The sequence below is a fragment of the Lichenostomus cassidix genome, chromosome 9 (assembly GCF_008360975.1).
Source record: "Lichenostomus cassidix isolate B80296 chromosome 9, HeHo_3.0, whole genome shotgun sequence".
Classification (NCBI taxonomy): domain Eukaryota; kingdom Metazoa; phylum Chordata; class Aves; order Passeriformes; family Meliphagidae; genus Lichenostomus; species Lichenostomus cassidix.
This window is the reverse complement of record NC_139490.1, coordinates 20,256,746-20,276,439: the sequence shown is the minus strand read 5'-3', so window position 1 is coordinate 20,276,439 and position 19,694 is coordinate 20,256,746. Positions and strand designations below refer to the sequence as shown.

Sequence of the window (19,694 nt, the reverse complement as noted above, 5' to 3'; positions counted from 1 at the left end):
ATTTTGATGACCAGATTTGGACAGAAGTCACTGGCTGAGCACACATGTGCATTCTCTTCCACACAGTCACATTTGCTGTAAAGCAATGAAGTTTCTCGTGGGATTTTAAAACTCTCTTCCACTGTTTGCATACAACTATATGGATAATCTCACTATTTAAGCTTTTCACCTCTGTGGCTGGGGACTGTCCTCTGTAGAAAATCCTGGTCAGGGCTATGTCAGATCTACAATACACAGAAGTATTTTCACAGACCTAAATCATGGGAGTTCCCACAAGGCAGTGACCTCTGTTTATACGCTAAAGTTTATGAGCTATATATTTTATATTATATGACTGACTGAAAACCATATTGTATTAAGTACTCTGCATTGTCATGAATCACTGTGAGACTCGCTGAGAAAATGTATAAGGTTCTCTCCTTCAGGGTCAAGGGGACATTCCTCTGTGACCCTTCACTTTAACATGAGGCAAAGAGTCTTTTTCCACTGATTTGAGTGGAAATGGTTCAGAGTTTATTAAACAGAAGATAATTCCACTATCAATCTAGCATCTTAAAATGGGAAACCACCTACAAAGAATAGACAAGTATGAGCCAACATTAAAATGTAGATACATACACACAGAGAACCTGCTATTCAAAGAGAGCAGCTCTAATAAAGCTCTTTTTGTTTTTTCCTTTTGGAACATATTCTTTCTGTTGCCTGAATGACTGTGGTCTTTTTTACCTTAACTATTGTGCCCAGTGAATTAAGGCAATGTAAATTATTCAGGTATGTCTTGTGAATCTTTAATGAAGAACCTCTGTAGCAAAAGAAAAAAATATGGACACAGAATTGTGTCCATCTGCAAATGCCTTCCCTAATTCTACTAAAATACAGAATAATTTATTAGAGACAGAAGTCATAAAATTAACATCTCACTTGATACTGGTCTGTACATTTCTGAAATCCTAAGAATAACATGATCTAAGCATTATTTTTACTGTCAGATTTTTATAATTAGAAATCTGAAGTGCATACTACATTCACAGAATGCTTGAGAAAGCCTAGAAATTGTGTATGACACTAGTTAATTTCTGAGGGTGTAGAACAAAATACCCTCCCTTTCAAGGATTTCACTTTTTCATTTTAATAAGACAGACATTGTAGCATCTAATTTCATAAACAAAAATATTATCCACTTTCATCTACTGTAAGCATCTAGAATAACTAGAGGAGCTACGTTTTTATATATTTTATGTGAGTTAAAAGGGTTTTTCAGTGAAGAGATAATTGATATTGTGCTTTTAACCAATGAATAGAAATGCTTTGCAGATAAAAGATACTGAAAGTTAAAAAAATTAATGTTTAATAGCTAAATTTTATGAAATGTTTAAAATCATTTATTATTCAGCATTGCTGGTTCAATTATTTAAACTGTGAAAGACTCCTGTTGGCTGGTCAGTCCCAGAGCTGGGTGTTTGGGAGCCCCACACAGGCTGGGTGCTGCTCCTCACCCCAAATTGCAGCTGCTCCCTGTGCCTGGAGCACCTCTGGCCAGCACAGAGCAGGAGCTCCCTGTGGGCAGGGCAGTGTTCCCACTCCCTGCTCTCGGGGAAGGTCACCTCTCATACCTTCCCACTTCTGGGTCACCGAGGAGGCAATGTGACACAATCACCAGGAGTGGGAAGTGTTGTGCCAGTGCCCACTGTGCCTGCCCACGGGTCCCAGCCTCTGGAAAGCTAAAGCTTGTGCTTGCATCTTGCCAGAATCCAAAGCATGTGCTCAACAGGCACCTGGTTTAACCTGACACCACAGCTACCTGTGCCAGCTCACGCTGCTCCATCCTGGCAAGGCTGAAGGGACTCACATGTGACACAAACCCCTCCCAAACACAGCTCCAGACACCGCTGCAGTGTCACACCAGGACAAGGCGTTGGTGTGTGTTGCAGCTTGGAGGTTAAGCTCTACCTGTGTCTGGCACAAACATGCACCTTGGAAAGTCTACTCTAATCTATCAGACAGTTACTCAGAATGGCAGGAAATACAGGCTTCAAACTTATAAGAAACTGTAATGTTTTTCTTGAAATTTATGAAAGAAAAGGTTTGTTTGGAAACATAAGTGGTCTCAATGAGGCTTCCAGAAATAGCAACCCTTTTGTTTCAAAGTGGGCAATTAAGGCAGCAATTAATAGCAATTCAATGTATTTTCTTAAAAAAAACTCTAAAGGGAATCATCTTCTGCAGCATCATACTGATCTGACCTTTGTTCTCAGATTCTTCAAAGTCAGCTGAAAGTTGTAGGGTGTTTGTTTGGTTTTCTGTTTTGTTGTTGCTGTTGGGATTTTTTTGTTTGTTTTTTTAATGGATCCATAAGCATCAGTGCATGTCCTTACAATTAGGCACCTAAATAAGATGGCATAGGGTCCTCAAAAGGGCTTAGTATAGTGAACTTTAAAGAAGCAACATCTAAAGGTTTTTTAAAAAAATAAGTCCAACATTCACATGCTCAAATATAGCTTTGTGCTTCTAGCTGTAAAATATGAGTGCTAGGACTTGAGATATTCTTCTCCTGGGTGAGTGGCCTAGTTGCCAGGCTATAAAAAGTCATTTACTCCTTCAGTCTGGCCCAATTAATATTTAATTATGTCAAGCAAAGTGGAACAGCTTGAGTGGAAGGACTTGAGGGTCCCCATCCAGCCCAGGGTAGCCCAAACTTACAAATTCACATTACACAACAAAAGCAGTAAGTGAATCCAGGTCTTCTGCATCCTAAGCAAATGTCCTAACTGCTAAATTGCTGGATAGCAGGGAAAAAAATTACCTCTTTTATCAGCTGTATTTGGTGCTGAGATGAGACCAAACCACTAGATTTGCTCTGAGACTCAAGATCCTTTGGGAATAGGAAGACAGATTCTTAGGCTGTGAAGGCAAGGATTAAATGCAAGAGAAGTGCCTACCTACCCCCAAAACTGTCAAAACAATACACATCTGCAAGTGCTGAGAGACAGCTTCAGCACCCAGGCAGAGGACTCTACATCTTGGATTCCAGCAGCTCCGTGGCAGGCAGGCACTGAAGCCCCACTCTCTGACCTAAGCTCTGATCTGGGGCCAGATTTTGACTTGACAGACTGAAGTGACAGGTAGGGGAAGAGAAAATGAATTCATTTGCCTGCATACCTTGTCTTCTAGCTGCCATTCAATGTTTCATTGCAGGTGTTTTATATGCAGGAGGTTACAAAGAGAACTGCTTTGTGTTTTCTTTATGCCTAAAAAAGGTATTATTTGAACATTTGTTTTTGTCTCCCTCAGTTCAAAATACATGCTTCCTGGACTGAAAAGGCACATCTTCCCATTGATATAAGAGAAAGATTTCCAGTTCCCACCACTACTTTATAAATTCAGCTTGCAATTCCAAATAGAAGTTAAGCTCAGTTTATGCTGTTATTTTATACTGCACCTGAATGCTTTAGGTAACAAAGGGCTAAGGTGAATTAACTCAGTGTTCTCTGCTCTTCAGAGAAAATGAAATGTGGATGTTAAGGATTACATATTAAGCTGACAGGCCTATGCGTATGAATAGCCCCTAAATTCAGACAAAAGCCTGAATGCTGAAAGAGCACAATTTAACCCAAAGCAGACTCTGGGTCTTGAATTCACACACTCTGCCCATGCATCAGGCAGGGAAGGCAACATGGGGAGTGGTTGGAGGACTGTGCCAGTTCCCAAGGCAGAATTCCTGGCAAAGATACCAGAGAAGGATACCAAAAATGGAGAGTGTTTGCGGTATCTCCAACCCTCATGCCCCACACAGTGCTTCAGAGTGCCCAGGTCTCTTAACTTGGAGCTCATCTCTGAGCCCTGCAGCTCCTCCACTCTCCCAGTGCAGAACTCCTGTTCCCTGAGTTCTTGTCCAAATTTACACCAGCCCAAGTCCTCCTTTATCTTTTTTGTCAATACTTCCAAACTGTACCCCAAAGCCTCCTGTACGCCACAGTCCTGAGCTCCTCAGTGCTTCTGTCTCCCATCTCCCCCTGCCCTCTCTCCCAGGCACCCTCTGGTCTGGCTCTGTATCCACAACTGTCCCTTCACGCTTAATGACTCCATCTATACCCCTCCTGCCTTGGGCACACAAGTGCTGCTGGGGGCCCAGCTGTTCTGCTTGTGCTGACTATTGACTGTTGATTTGGTGGCCTCTGCTGTTCCTCATCCAAGCTCTGACATCTCTCCAGCTTTCACTGCCATGTTCTAACTTCCAACTCCAGCTAACCAAACCCATGTCTTCCCAGGATGCTGCATTAAAGTTGTTCTGACTTCTGCTTCTGGCAAACATTTTCAAAACCCAAACACAGGCTACACGTGCCCAAAATCTGCCTGGCTCAGCTCTGAAGAAATTAAAAATAAGCCACCTCCAGGAATAGGATATATGGAAGCTATAAAGATCTGCCAGTGTGAATTGGCTTTTGGGCCCCCAAAACAGGCAATCACAAGGCTAATTTCTCTGCACACAAATGTGAAACCAGGTTTGGTTTCCACAGTGCATCTAGTTACATATGAAAATGCTTGGATGGAGCTATAGAGGTATACATATTGTAAATAATATGAAGAACCTTGATGCTTTAACATGTGATATAAATATCAATACGGTGTCATTATAGTGCTAAGCTGTAAGCAATGCATGTGGCCTTATCACTGTCACAGCTTAGTGCCTGGGAATGGTGGTCAAATACACGTTAAAGAACTCCCTTTTGCCTCAGAAGCAGGAGATTATTTTGTAACTTCTTTCATCATGTTGCACGTTTTTCAGAGCCCAGGCCTGAAAATGAGTTATCTATAGGATATTCAACCATGCCTGACATTTGAGTGTGATAGGATTTCTGTGGACATCAATGCTGAATAGGCTGACCATTCTGCAAGTGTTGCTCACATCAGTCCTTAGTCAGCAGCTAGGGATTGCTCACATCCTGCTGATGTTCTCCAGTTTGGAGATTTTCTTGCATTTAGTAAACCATGAAAATATGTAAAAAGGTCAGTGGTTTAAGCATTGCCTTTGGGGTTCCTTCTAAATATTGTGCAAGAATATTACATCTTGATCTTAATTTGACTCATCTCCAGTCCTACTTTGGAGTAATTTTATTCATTATAAGAATTTTAATCATTATTTTTAGCACTTAGATTCTCTATAAAGTTGATGAAGTAAATATTTGGTGATCTATTTAGACACACATGTACTCAAATTGCTATTAGTATTCCCTGTTCAGTGAGGTTAATCTGTTACTCAATACTTTGGGTAGACAATAGATAAGATTTTTTTTGTTTTTTCTGGTGTGAAGAATACAAACATCACTAAAAAAAAAAGAAAAAAAAAAGAATAAAGGGTAGCATATACTTCATCCTTATGGAGACTGCAAGGCATCTAAATGTTTTTAGCATCTAAATGTTTTTAGCAAGTTTTTGAGAAAAGGGACACATCAAATGTCTGCATATTTGAAAATCTACTACTGACCTGAGCCTTTAAATATATGCATACAATTTTGCTACTTGTAAGAATACTGCCTCTACAGTTTATCAATGTCATACAGTAACTCTGAAACTATTCTATGAACTCTTTGTGGATGTTGAGTCAAATTCTCAACTATTCAGCCCACAAAGATGGACAAGCATTTTAAATGGGCTGGATGTTCACACAAGTACCTGCTTGAAATGGTCTGAGTTTCAGAACAGTTCATCACCCAGTAGCTGCTACAACCATCAGCATCTGACTCTTGTTGCTAAATCTTGTCCAGTATCTGCCCTAGTTTTGCTCTAAATGGAGACTTAAGCTGCAGCTGAAGCCACAACACACTGCCTGCCTCAGGACACCTCCAAGAATCCACAGCTCTGCCTAAAAAAATGCCCAGGTAGTCTTCAACAACTATATTCAAAATGCTATAAAAGGCAAATACAGACTTATACGACCTTCCCTCTAATTAGAAACTTCGTGGATCTTTATAGTTTTATGTAATAATTTAGTCAAGAACTGAATCAACAGAGATTTTTTATGAGACGCATAAGATTTGCATGTATTAAGGCAGTAAATATTTCATTTTCTTTATAAATGTTAACAGGAATAAAACAGAGCAAGATGCAACAAGACTCAGATATATAGCACTTGGCTGGAGACACACACTGTTCTGTCATGTTTGTGGAAATCAGACAGTTGTTGGAGCAGCAGAGCCAGAAGTGATGCTGGGCTTTTGCCCTGACTCCAAATATCACACTCCCAAAGGAAATCCTCACCACACTTTGTCCCACTGCATCCTGTGACCTCCTCCCACTGCCACCATTGCATCACCAACCTCTCTTCCCTCGCCTGAGCCAGCTTCCCTTGCTCCCACTTTCCTCTCTGCCCAAGGGGAGCTGTGGGAACGCTGGCTGGAAGAAGGGAGCCCAGCTGTGGTGGGAACAGCTTCCCTGGCCAGGCAACTGCAAAGGCAACTTCGGAGAATGAATGAGAGCCTGGGAATGCCTCAAAAATAATTTTCCCTCCATTTCTAATTCAGCACAAACATTTTACCCATCTTTTCCATAAATGCTGAGGGAAGAAACTTATGCTGGCACTAGCATCATGTCACTCCAGACTAATTCTATCTGATTTATTACATCTAAGTGCTTCAGTAAATATTTGAAGAATCTGATTGCAGCATATACAGTTCTAAGGGATTAAAACGAAATGTTACCTTACATTAGCATATAATACTATTTACCTAAGATAATTAAATCAATTTGGTTAATCACTGAATCAACTAAATTTTCATTACCATGACACGCTTAAGGAGTACAGGTGATGTCTGGTCAGAAATGTTAAAGTAATAATAATAACAACAGTTGGTTGGTGAAACTAAATTAAAGTGACATTAAACCTCACAAAGTATCCTCACCATTAATCTCAGACAAAAGTCAAGTTTGCACTGCAGTAGAGGAAAGTACTCGTTCGGCTGTGAAAAGTGTAGTGTAGACATATTTACCACTTTACCCTCTACAAATACTAAATAAATATCACAGTGCCCTTAAGCACTTCACAGGTGGGAAAGCAATGCCCTGCAGCACACACCTTCCTTCCAAAGCAACCAGTGGTTCTCATGAGGCCTAATCTTCTGACCTTTTATTTGATACTTCACGGAGAACCCTTCAGTTGAGTGCTTACAGCTATTTAGTTCCCTATTGGTGTGCTTAGCATACCCAAAGGTGATTATTAAATATAAAGGTGGCCAGCCAGAATCATTTTACTGCCAAAAAAATTGAAAAGAAAGGCTTGTACAGCAGATCAATAGCCAGGGAAGAATGGTCAGAGGAACCAAGTTTGAGAAAAGATGAACTACTGTCATTAGCAGCAGCAAAGTACCTTTTTTCCTCGTGAAACAGTGCCACTGCATGGCTCTACTTCCCATTTCATTTGCTCTCTGCACCTCTGTGTATCAGATAACACCTGGATGCTGCTGTACTTGCACAGATACTCCTTCCTCAGGAGAAAACTCTGGCAATTGCTGTCACTGCACACAATAGCAATACACTCAAAGAGTCAGAGCTTACCATCACTGCTCCAGGCAGCTGAGCCAGAGTTTTTTTCCAGGGAAAAGCCAAACTTCTACAATTTTACTGTTCCTTTCAGGATGTAACTTCTGATTAAAGCTTCCTTCAATCAGAGACATTCACTGGCAATACTGTTGTCCCTCAGCAACATCTCTGTAGTGACTGATTACAAGGGAGCTGGTCCTCAGTTAGCAGAAAATATATTACAAACTATAGTGCCCCAAATGGGATGTAATCCAGTTTTGATTGCTAACCACAAAAAAAATAAAAAGAAAAAGAAAAAGAAAAAAGCATTAAAATTAAACACTTAGAATATTTTTTATGGTTACTTACAAAATTAATAATAGCTTTTCTTAAGATTTGAATGCTCTCTGAATTTTTTTTTCTGTTGACATCCCTGTTATACCTACATTTGTCCGTATTCTTCCAGTTATAAGCCTGGGAAACAGAAATAAGGTCATTCCATCAAAAGCCATGGAAAAAAAATGGTACAGAGGGGGGCAGGACAAAAAATTTACTTAAAATCATGATTAATTCTTGTAATCTACTGGTCACTGCATGTTAAGAACCTTCCTTCCCTTGTGCTGCTCCATGGGGATTTTTAATGTCTTGCAAACCTCAGCCTGAGAACCATCCTCATTCACGCATATGCAAAAGCCTTGTATTTTTAGCCTGGATGTGTTGATCCAGGTGGCATCCCTTAAATTTCCATTTACTGGGAGTCCATCCAAGAGGAGATGGAAATCTTCTTGGCCAACTGCACTGCAGGAAATGGGCCACGAGTGAAAAACCACGGCTGAGCATCAGCACACAGCAAGGAGTGGAGCTCCTGTGAGGCCATAATGCAAAAGGAAGGTGGGAGGGAGGAGCTGTGAGAGCAGGAGCTCAGCAGCACAGCCAAAGGCTCTGCACCAGATCTGGGGAGCAAAACCTTCGTGCCTGCTTTGCTTCTGTCCGTGGTCAATGTTCTCAGCTGTGATGCAGAGTCTCACCCCAGTTATTTTAAAAAGAGTGACTTGTCTGATCAGATGAAATAGGGAACAGCTACATTTCAAACCCTTAACTCTCACAGTTTAGATTCACCTTTCATGGCTCATCCTTGCCAGCATTTTCTGTATTTTCTGATCTACTACATAATGTACTGTTTATATTCCTTTGTTTTTAATCACCTTTACTGTGCAATTTTCTTAGGTACTTATCTACCATTTCATCTCCCTGCTTTGCCTAATTACCTATCCCTTTCCTTCAGATGGTTCTTTTATTCCCTTCTTACTTTTCAGAATCATTAGCATTCCATTATTATTCTTAACAGCAGTACATTTATGTTTATTATGCAGTGTTTGCAAATAAATAGGGAACTGAATTTCTGGCTGTATTTACCTAAAGCTAAAAGGAGAAAATGCAATGTGGGTTGAATTCTCATTTAATTTACTTGCTTATTTTTGGAAGGAATAATTTTTAATGACTTTTAAGACCTCTGATTTAAAATCAGTACTTTTTATAGCTTTGGTGTTGCAAGGAATGTTGGAAGTATTTATCAAATCATATCATTTTAATACAGAAAAAAAGTCCTAATATTGAATCCAGATTTCTTCTTCCTTGGCTACTTCTCTTTTTCTTAAGGAAATACTTGTAACTAGATCAGATAACTGAAATGATCCTAGCTAAATGGTGACCTTCTGCCTTGTGAAGCACTTCTTACTTGTCCATGTTTGACTCTATGAACTTCATAAAAGGATAAACCTACTCACATGATGCTTTACCGCTGTAACCGGTTGGACAGTAATTTTTTTTTCCATGGCTATGTCGTTACCTTGCCATGGGGTAAGAAGACTAAAGTGATGCCAGGCCCTTCTCCTGTTCAGGTGAAGGATAAACACTCCTACAGACTGCAATGAAAGCAAAGCTAAAGTCACCCAACTAGGCAAGTGTGTGGCTGTGCAGTAGCTACATTTAAGTCCAAAGGTCTGTTGAGTGCATGAAGATCAGTCCAGACATCCCTACCTGACCAAGGCCCAGCATGCCTGCTGATCACAGAGCCACAGATTCATCTGGTTTTCTTTTGTAGAAGCAGGAGGAAGGTGGAAGCTGTTACAGTATACCATGGCTTTGTTTGAGTTCATTTTGCTTAAAATTAGCTCAAGCAATTATGGTTTTGTATAAACTAGTCTTGCTTCCTGACAGCCTGAGCACTGACTGCCATACCCACGGCAGGCTCTCAGCCAGACTACATTAAAAAAATTGACACTTCACTTTCTTCAAAGGCTGAGAGAAACGTAGCCTTTGAAGAAAGAAAAAGACATTCTCTCTTCCTCCGGGTTAGGCAGCAGCCCTTTTAATTAGTCCAGGGAAACAGGGAACTTTTTCCACTTGGGAAGGTCCCAGTTGCCCAGGTCTTAGTGAACCACTCCATGACTCCATTTCTCCTTCTCTGCTGCTCTCTATTTAAAGCCATGAGCTGTGCCTTGTGCCCCTTGGCTGCTCTCAGCCCATCAACTGCCACACCCCAGTAACATGGGGTCTTGTGGATAGCCCGAGTCTTTAGGTCCCTTTTATTGCTTATGCTCATAGGAAAGAACACTTGGTAAACACTAAAAAGCAGACATGAAGTGATCCCAGCATCTCAGTATTAATCCAAAGGTGATTTGATTTGTTCATACATTCTTTTCCCTTTGTCAGCAGTATATAACTGTTTGACATTTAATGGCAACTCTGCACCTTGCCCATTAAGTGTTGTCTGAGGCTCTCAGGACCCACTGTACTGTGAGAGGTGTGGTTGTATGAGGACAGGATGCTGGCTGGTGGCTACTGCATGGCCCTGCTCACACAAGAACACAAGCCCAGGCTATAGCTGAGTTCACAGGACCAGCTGTACTGTGAGATGTCTGGTTGTATGAGGACAGGATGCTGACTGGTGGCTGCTGCATGGCCCTGCTCACACAAGAACACAAGCCCAGGCTGCAGCTGAGTGCACAGAACTGGTATTACTCTGGCTGCCAACACAGCAGGAGCTGTTAGGTCGTAGGATTGCAGCTCACTGGACAGAGGCTGAAACACTAGAGTGGCAATTACTGCTTGTTCTTCTCCTAAGAGGTATCACTGAGTTCAAAGCTGCTGCTTCTATTTCTTATTTTTGTATTGTTTTATTCTGTATCCCAGAGACATACCAGTCAGTGAATGCATTAATTTATATAGGAAGCAAAGCACTCATATCAATCTCTCCCTAAGAAGCTACAGTTGTGTTTTATTAACAGAAACATTTCAGTTTCATAAATATTTAATGAAGTGACTGCCTATAGCAGGGAGTCTCTTCTGAGCTAATTGTTGCTGTGGTCAAACCACCAAGCTGCTTAGTATTTGCTTGCAGTGTCACATTACAATGAACACAGCTGACAAACTGGTTATTAAAGTATTGGAAGTATCTCCTCAAAAACTGGGATTGTTTAGTTAGCACAAGCCAGTTCACTACCTTGGGAACGATGTGGACTAAGAGCCTGGTGCTATACTGCATGAAAGGAAAGCCAAGGTAATCAATAAACCCTGTACAGTAAAACCAGGGAGCTCAGACTATGGGGCAAAATATCAGTGACAATCTATTTGTGCTCATTTATTTCCAGCAGAGGAGCAGAAGCCTGAAGTTATCCTGCTGCCTCATACTGGTGGAGCAGTGAGCTACAGAGCAGCAGGGGCAAGAGAAAGAAACACAGAGAGACAGTGGTGATCCCAGGAGAGGTCTGGGCAGTATCCAAAGGCACATTGTCAAACACTACAGCAATGCCAATGGGAATCAGGCAGTGTCCTTTCCTTTGAAAGGAATCAGGAAACTGGGCAACACAGAAACATTACTGCAAGACTAAAGTAAATAAAGATGTTGTACATGTAAGATACTGAAGAAGGAAAAGGGTAAACCAGCTTCTAGACAAGACTAAAACATCAAGGTGCGAAGTCTTACAGTCAAACTAATTTGGACAACCAGCAAGGGATTTCTGTCACTGATGTTACAAATTTATTGTATGTTAACTTTGTAGGATGCTGAGACACACTGACACAATGAAATTTATATAATTTTCTCAAGACAATTTTTACCACATAGGCATTCTTTATACCTAACAGAAGGGCACTAACACTTAAAATGAAGGTAGAGTGTTTTCTTTCTTTTGTCATTATTATTAGTGAACTGGTTTGTACTGTTCATTTTAGCTTGTCCATGGGACAAAGCCTGACTTAGGGTTTGAGAGGACAAAGGTGTGTAGCAGAAACACACCCAAAATCCTGGTACAGGTGTCCCAAAATGATCTCCCCACCTGCTGTAGCGGCATCCCCACGTTCACTCAAAAGGCATCACAAGAGAGGTCTTGTTCATACCTGGGTTCACAGCCTGGAACAGCCTGGCCATACTGAAAACCTTGTGCATGAAGCCTAGGGGAGAAAATAAGTAGCAGATACTGAGTATTGGAGCCTAGAGCTTCCAAAAATAATCTGCTAGTCTCACTGTGGGATGGGTGAACTCCAGATGCTGGAAATCACCATATAGGGCCTGAGGTATGGCTGGATTAGACTGACTAGATATGACTGACTAGAGATTTTTTGCTATTTCTATCATAATTTTTCCCTGCTACACTACACAGTGAGTCAGATTTCATGGTTAGAACAAGTGTGAGTCATACCAAGAATCACTCTCCAAACCTTTAAAAGTTAATTTATTTATTTTCCTTTTCAGAGACTCTTGCTGATCATTCACTGCTGTTACGAGGTATGTAAGTCAGCAGTCTGACAGGGTGGTTTCAAATATTGAACCAAAAAAATATATGCTGAACCAAGCAATGGAAAAAAACAGAGCAGACATGCAGAGATCTTTCTAAACCACATTTCAGTGAGAACTATCAGAGGGAAAAAAGCCACATCAGGTCAAAGTCTGTCGAGCTGTGAGTCTGCAGCTGGCATTCTCAAAGGGTTGCCTACAACAAGCAGCCTGTGAGAGTACTGGATTTCATCTCCAGATGTAACAGGGATTACAACAAGGAAAGATATCAGAAAATATAAAGTGGCATTGGAAGACTTCTGAAAGGAAAGCACACATGGTTGATTGAAGGAAAATTTAGTTGGTGATTATGTCAGATCAGACAGCATGTTGACTACATATAGATATTTAAATGGATAAAAAGTGCATGTGTGAAAAGAATCTATTTAAGGTTTTGCTTTCATGTTGTTCCTTTCCCTTATTCAGTGCATCTATATCTCAACTGATAATTTCCTGTTATTAATTTTCAAACATAGCTCATGACTTGCTGTGGGGCTACCCTTGGAACAATACTGTTCCATGTATGGGCACTAAGCAACATATAACAGGTTTTTACTGGGAAGCTTCCTTGTGCCACAGCTCTGTGGCTTCCCACCTACTTTCGTACAGCACATCCCAACGCTCAGCACAGCTGTGGGGAGATCCTGCTGTGAGGTCAGTGGCTGCAAGGAAAACAGCTGACTCGATGCATTCCTTGATTTTAGTACTCTTGAAAAGGAGATTTATGATCTGTAGTGGGGAAGGTGGCTGGGAAGCATTTAAACCAACAGGCCATATCCAAGTCTATGGGCCTGATGGAATGTGCTCCAAGCACTGAGGGAGCTGCCAATGTCACTGTGAGGCCACACTCAATTATCTTTGAAAAGTTATACTGATCAGGGGACTTTTCTCAGGACTGGAAAGCAAATCTTCCTTTTATATTCCTTCTAAGGAAGAGGATTTGGGATCTACAGGCCAGTCAGCCTCATTCTGATCCCTGAGAAGGAGAAAATCCAGGGAAGAGTCACAAAGATGATGGAGGAACTGAAGCATCTCCTGTGCAGAGAGGCTGAAAGAGTTGGGACTGTCCATCCTGGAGAAGAAAAGGCTCAGTGGGATTTTACCTGTGTGTATAAATACGTGGTGAAAGAGTATAATGAAAATGAAGGGTTTTGTATAATGAAAGTATAATGAAAATGAAATTCTTCTCAGGGGCACCCAATGAAAGGACAAGAAGCAATGGGCACAAACTGAATAGATGAAACTCCATTAAACACAAGAAAAAACCTCAAATACGTGTTTTACTATGAGGATGATCAAACACTGAAACAAGTTGTTTATGGAGTCTTCATCCTCTAAAATACCGAAGACCCAAGCAGATGTTGTACTGAACAATCTATAGAGGTTGCTTCCACACTCCAGGATTCTGAGATTTTGTGTGATTCTGGTTTTGTGTTTAACCGGGACACTTTAGCTGAGACTAGATTCTCCTGGATTTATTTTCCTGGAAGACTATCTGAAGATTTAAAAGTTCTTTTCAAATCTCTTATGATCTTTAAACTCTGAAAATCTTAGATTTGAAAGGTCTGCATTATGGACTATCAAACTGAAGATTACCTTTTTCCAAAACATTTTTTCCCCATGAGCACAGGGTACACAAAAGTGCAAGAAGTTAGACGGGACCTTTGTGGTCTGTCCCTTCCCCATCTTGTTTACTGCTTTCTTTTCTAGAATTTTGTGATGCTGTGATTGTTGCCAACAAGCTCCAAGAACAAGTAAGACAACTTAAAATGCCAGACCTCTACAGGTTTTCATATGGTCCCTATATATTACAAAGTTCTACAATGACAGGTTGATAGGAACTTTTTTTTTTAAACACTCTTTACTATAATCCTCAAGATAGCACAGGGAACACCAGCTATAATATTTTCTTTGACTTAATGTAAAATTCATTAAATCCCATTACTTTAAATTACTGGGCTGCTGGAAATCAGCATAACTCCACTGAAACCAGAGGAATTATACCAACTGACTTTACAAGATGATCCGACTATTAACCACAGTGCAACAGAATTTCACATTAAATCTGAGCATGCAGGTCTTTGGTGACAGCCACAAGCAATCTGATTAAAAACCATTCTAACTTTACTCCAAAGCACAGAACTTTATTTCAGAGGCTTCTCAGGAACTTTAGGGTTTATAGGACTATCTGACAACCCAGGAGTTTCAAGTCACTTAAAAATAAATCCCATGAGCTTCCCTTGGCCTTTAATAATATCAAGATTGGAATTATGGGCTACAGCATCTGACCCCATCACCAAATCTTTCCACAAACTGATCAGGCTTCCTTTCATTTGCAGTTTTTACTACTGCTATGCCTCTGCTACTACTATGTTCAGGTTTTTCCCCTAAATTCCAGACATCAGTCATCAGATCCCACTTTTTCATTTTTATGGAACTTGTTCTACTCCCTTCCTCTGATATTACCCCACAGCATGTACCTGGAGAACAATTATTTTGCCAGAGTAAACCAGCTAAGTCTATTTCATCTCCACTTAAGAGACAGTGCTGCTTTTCCTGTATGTTTTGATCTGCTAAATTTTTGAGCAGTTTTCTATGTGTACTGCCTCAACTGCCCATGCCATTAACAAATATATTAAGCAAGATCAAGCCATCTGTGAATCTCCTCTGACCTTCACTCCCCCGTTCAGCACAACCTACTGTTGTCTCACATTCAGCCCACTTAATTCTTGCCCTTGTCCATAACTTTATCATCTTGACTATGAAGTTACCATCTGGCAAGGCCACATGGGTTGCACACTTGCTGAGGCACAAAATACATGTGTGCATCCAAGGAATGAAAAATGACTGTCAAAGTCAGCAGAATTAAGGAGAGGCTCCTTTTAGGAGTCTAATCAGTCATTATTACTAATGTGTGCTTTGACAATTAATATTTGAAGATGAAAATACCAGATCATTAGTTTTTGGAAATTAACTATATGATAAAGTTAACTTTACATCAGCTAAGAGTTCCAGCTTTAGCTGGATTTATGTCAGTACGTTTTGCTCACTGATCTAGAGATGAAGACTGAAATCACCAAGCGTATGAACAGGGATTGGGAGATAAGGCTTCCAGTGCCAATTTGACTTCCTTTCCATCTATATCCAGCCCTGTAAAAGGGCATTAGAGCCCATTAGAATCTTTGTTCAGTGCTCAGAGCTATGGATTTCTAAGCATTTCCTCTCCATACAGACCTTGCCTCAGTTACAACCACTGCTCATATGACTGCAGTGTTACTGCCACAACCTGGAAGGCAACATTAAGCATTCAAGGCAGCAAACACACAGCAAGAAGTGAAGCTAAATTGTATGTACTTCCAGAGTTAAAAAATCCACACCTTTGGGGTCCATTAGCCATATCTGCCTCTGAGTACCAAATACAATAATTAATACTATGTGAAATGAAGAGGGCTTGTGCCTGTTTTCTCATCCCATCAGACAGTGTGTGGTACAATATGCAGTAAGCTTGCTATAAATTAAATGTAGCATATAAATTATCATAACAGCAGAGGATTTCTTGAAAGGAAGATTCATTGTGTCTTCCTTTCAGTGCTGTGCTGTTTTCCCTACTCTGATGTGTGCCAGTTGCTGTCTCTAGAACAGCCAGAGATTGGTACTAGAGGCTAAATAGGAAGAAAACAAAGCGCTGTGTTGGTGGTGTCAGAGCTGTCCATTTCCCCTACAGAGCACATCTGAGAGACTTGTTCGCAAGGCAGGGAGAAAAGAAAGCCTAGCCTTGCTAGTAAATTCCTCACATTCACTTATAAATACCAGTTCCAGGTTCCATTACATCAGTAGTAACAGAAAGCCATGACTCTGCAAGCTTCCCAGCAGCAGAGACTGACAACCTGTGCTGCTCACATACAGTTTATTACAGAGTGCTGAACACCTGAATCCAGAAAAACTTTTCTTTATGTTTAAAAAAGTTACTTGTTTTTTACCATCATTCTACCAAACCTTTCAAAAGGCATGAAGCAATCAGCTAACTGGTACATGGAACAAGTAACTGTGCTTAATTGTTCCACTATACTGTGCTCCTCTATTGGGTTTTACAGCCTAGGTTACAGGAGGGGTAGCAGCCACACAGCACCTAGGGAATACAGCTCTCCATCAGGCCAAATCCTGAGACGGCAACAAAGGACAAGGCCTTAGGAAGTGTGCTTGTTAAAAGCCCTCATTTTCAAATGCAGTGCTGAATTATTTGTTAAGCTCCCACAACAAACACAAAAGACAAAAGGAAATAACCACAGGGCAAACACTCACCTGGCTGCTTTTGAGATGGAAGAAATCAAGTGCCATGTATATTAAGATCTTTTGTTTAATGAAATAATTCTCTTGTTCTAGTTAAACAATCCACACCTGGCAAGGGCTCATTCCCATTGTTCGAAATGCTTCAGAGGGTCCACAGAGTAGAGAAAAACCACACTGATAATGTTTCATTTCACCCCCCTCCATGCATGTTGTGAATGACTAAAAGTCAAACACACCCCTATTGGGATTAGAAATGATAAATTATTATAATCCTCCTACTGCTGGGCAGAATGGTTAGCAAGAGTATAAATGAAAGGCCAGTACTTTAGCACAACAAGAGACTGTGAACAGAAAAGGGATGGAGGGTTGTGGACACATAGTTATGGAGGAAAATGTGCCATGATTGATAGTCATGCTGTGAAGAAAGAAGTAAAAAGCTACATGGCCACCTGAAAGAAATGTCTGTGTTTTGAAGGACTCAGAGAGAGCAAGACCCTGGTTCCTTTTATCAGCCAAATTTGCGAAGCAATAGGAACAAAGTAGAAAAGGAGAAAAGCAGTCATGAAGTTACAGTTCCAACAGGCATTACACCACATGAACATACAATTTATTTATAACAATTGTAGTATTTTTGTTATTTACTTTTTTCTGGTTCTGACACACAATAGACATGTGTCATCTATGTATGACATTTCACGAATGCCAGAGTATTCTCGCAGCTCCATGTGCTCAATGAAGCATTATAAAATTTGAAGTGAAGATTTATTTACAGGAACTAGAAATGATTCCCCAGTTTTCTATGGCAGAAGTAGGAGGCATACAATCAGCCTTGCACAGCTTCTATCCATTCTTGATCTGAAAAGCAATGTGCAAACTTGTGTGTTTTTCTGAATGTGTTCTACAGCCTGCACTCAACAGCAGATACTCCATACCCTTAGGTCTGCCTACTCAACACAGCAAAACCACAGAGTCATTTGGTCTGTTCCTGGAGAGATACTTCCCTCAACTCCTTTGGAAAAACCTGGAAACATCCTGGGCTGGCAGCACCAAGCCTTTGAGGTTCTGCTGTGCTAAAGGTGCAGTGTTTCCAAGGAAAAAAGGGAACTAGAATAGCCCATGCTATGGTTGCCTCTGTATAGAGTACACCAAAATAAAAACCTGCAGAAGTGGCTACTGAAATCTCAATACTCATTTCACTGCTGAACTGAGGCAGATTTAGAAACCATTTGTACCCTGTCAAGCAGTTGCTAACATTCATGCTCAAAAAGGTTTCTTTGCATGGACTGAAAAGTTAGTTCTTTCATTTACATGAAAGTTTAGCCACTGGAGAAGTAGATGCCAACAACAGAAGTCTCCCAGGAAACTACTGTGCTGGCAGCCTTCTCATTTTTTCAGGGCAGAAGGATTTTGCAAGCCTGTCAGCAATGAACTGTGCTTACTACCTGTCTTCCAGGGGGTTTGTATTTTGAAGCCTGTTACACACAGCCGAGTACATCTGACACTGATGCTTTAAAGCTTTTAGCAGAGCTTATTGACATCTATTTCAGTGTTTTTTCCTTTGCTGAGTATGGATCCTACACCGGTTTTCACACGTACGTCAGCTCCACACATCTCAGAAGGTCAACAAAAGCATTTGCTGGCTCTGATGTGTGAGGTAGCCCCAGCTGATTTGAAAGCTGACACTCCTCAGTGCCATCTCCTCCTGCCTCAGGTAATAGATCAAACCAACCAAACCTATTCCTAGTTATACTGTTCACTATACCCAACAGGAATCGGGGAAGTTTTTTCTTCTTGCTCATGTCAGGAATTTGTCCACCAGAGAGAAACTCCCATTGATAGCCAGCACTGTTTATGAGATGCAACACTAATATTGTCCCTGTTCAGACCCATGTTTTGCTGTGGTCCCTAAACAGGGGTTCGAATGAACAATTTCATTTATGTTTGCAGAAGCCTAAATCAGAAAGATACTTCCATAGTCTTCAACTCAAAAAACCTTTACATAAGGAGGACCTATTTTTCAGCACTATGAACTTCAGACAGAGGCTAAATGAATGTTCGATGAATTAATTTTGGTTCTGTGGTGCTGCCTTTCCTCTGGATTACATGGATTAGTAGCCCTTGAAACAATTTATCAGATAAAACTTCAAAGGGGATTAATTGTACTCATGGGTAATTTCAGACACTGCATATTCTGTTGCACAAACTATATGTAGTCTGGAAAATTGATACTTTTGCCCTTGATAATTAAATGTCACAAATCTGGTTTATTTTCAAATTTTAAAATTTAGTGAGGCAATAAATAATAAAGTGGACTGGGCAGTTTCCTCTTTGCTCCTCCTTCCCAAATGCCAGCTCTGTTTAGCAGCCATTCCTGTGACTAGAATACTGTGAGAATCCAACATAAATAATACACTCCAGATTTGTGCAGACCAGGCAAACCAGAGTAAATATCTGGCAAAGACAGAAGAGACAATTGCTCAGTTTCATCACAGAAGAAATACTATGCAGTGCCTTACAGGTAATAGCCTTAGCTAAAGGTTTGCTGTCAGCTCAGCCCAGAACAACATTTAAAATCATTAGGTACTAGACCTGACAGGCAATGAGAGATCAGCTAGACGGAGTCTAATGCAATGAAAGGATTTATTGTGTGTTCTGTGTTTTAATTTTTTTCTGTATGAACTGTAATTCTAGATATAGTTTAATAAAAAAATAATCAAGTAAAATACGAGACATTCCTATGATGAAATAGTGAAGTCAAATGAGGCTAACATATGAAAGGGTAACAGGATGCAGTTCTAATGACTGCTTCAGAGTGCTGTGAGGGAATTAAACAAAAGCAGGAACACTGATGTTTTCAATTCATGTCAACAGTGGGTCCAGAAATGGTTCTTAAAAAGAAATGACCCAGTTAGTGGCCTGCTGAAGCCTTATTATCTCCTTTGCAAGCACCATCCCCATAGGGACCAAATCCAAAGACATTGTACATAGACTGAAAAAAGTCAAGATTTCTTTCCTATGGGAAATTCTGGTATTTTGTGAGAGCTTTGTTCTG

The 19,694-nt window shown here is 40.6% G+C and overlaps 1 long non-coding RNA gene across 1 annotated transcript in view; it reads right to left on the bottom strand.

The window, feature by feature from the left end:
* The window catches only part of LOC146433427 (uncharacterized), a 34,342-nt gene that overhangs the window by 3,805 nt on the left and 10,843 nt on the right, over positions 1–19,694 (bottom strand). The gene's annotated exons all lie outside the window — the stretch shown is intronic.